Source organism: Hipposideros armiger, unplaced genomic scaffold (genome assembly GCF_001890085.2).
Source record: "Hipposideros armiger isolate ML-2016 unplaced genomic scaffold, ASM189008v1 scaffold_80, whole genome shotgun sequence".
In the NCBI taxonomy this organism is placed as follows: Eukaryota; Metazoa; Chordata; class Mammalia; order Chiroptera; family Hipposideridae; genus Hipposideros; species Hipposideros armiger.
The window spans coordinates 1977394-1978777 of NW_017731430.1; positions in this window are offsets into that span (position 1 = coordinate 1977394).

The following is a 1384-nucleotide window of genomic DNA, read 5'->3' on the forward strand; positions in this document are numbered from 1 at the left end:
TGTTGCTTCACTGGCCCAAGTTGGCACCATCATTGCGCTCTTCCCGGGTGAGGCAGATCAGTCGCCGGCTTCTGGACAGCTGCTCGCAGCAGCTGCTGCCCGCTCACACTGGCTGCTGGCTACACACAGTAGCCCATGGCAACCCACTGCAGCAGGGGCTGCAGCCTATGCCATCGCCGTCGACTCACGGCAGCCCAGCTCCAAGTCGAGCGGTTGTTCAGCATCTTAGCTGTAGAGGGCAGTGTCACTGGCCCTCAGATGTGGGATCTGAACTGGGGCCCTCGGGCACCCAAGCCAGCTCTTAACCAATGCGCCACTCAGCTGGCCCTGGACTCATGGATTTAAATACCTTTGATGTATTTCAATGCATTGCAGTTACTATGTTAATGTTCATGTAGTCTACAGGTAGCAGAAGTGGTCCCCAAGGTGTTCATGTCTAGAAGCTGCAAATGTCACATCATATGGCCAACGGGATTTTAAAGATGCATCTTGAGTTGGGAAGATTATCCTGGATTATCTAGATGGTCCCAGTGTAACCACAGGGTCCTTATAAGCGGAGGCGGGTGATCAGAAGAGGAAGCAATGTGACGATGGAAACAGAGATGAGGAGTGCTGAACTTTGAAGATAGAAGAATGCAAGGACTGAAGCTCTCGAAGCTGAAAAAGGCAGTCCCTCGAGTTCCCTGAAAGAACCAACTCTGCCAACATCTTACTGTAGCCCAGTGACACTGATTTCACTCTTCTGACCTCCAGAGCTGTAAGTGAACACATTTGTACTGTTTTAAGCCACTAAGTTTGTGGTCATTTGTTACAGAAGCAATAAGCGACCCATCCTTGGTCAGTGGGACTATCTTCAAATTGATTCTCTAATGTGATAGGTATTCCAGACTCAGCTTGTGCATTTTCTGCCCCAGACCTGGAAGCAACAGTTTATCCAGTCTTTGTTTCTTGTAGTGGGAAATGGTATTTTGAGACTAAGGATCATTCACCCAGCTTTTCCTCCCCCGCTCCATCCCCCAACTCTTTTTAAACATATTTTTAAATTATGGGAAAAAAAACATAACAAAAATTTACCATCTTAACTGATTTTAAGTGTACAGTTTAGTACAGCTCAGCACTGTGTTCACTGTATTTACATTGCTGTGTGACAGATCTCTAGAACTTTTTCATCTTGTAAACCTGAAACTCAATATCCGTTGAATGACTCCCATGTCCCCACCCTGCCATGGATTTTTGCCTTTTAAAAAATGGGAAAGTAGGGCCGGCCGAGTGGCGCGATGGTTAAAAGCTGGCTTGGGATGCCAGAGGGCCCCGGTTCGGATCCCACATATGAGGGCCAGTGACACTGCCCTCTACAGCTAAGATGCTGAACAACAGCTCAACC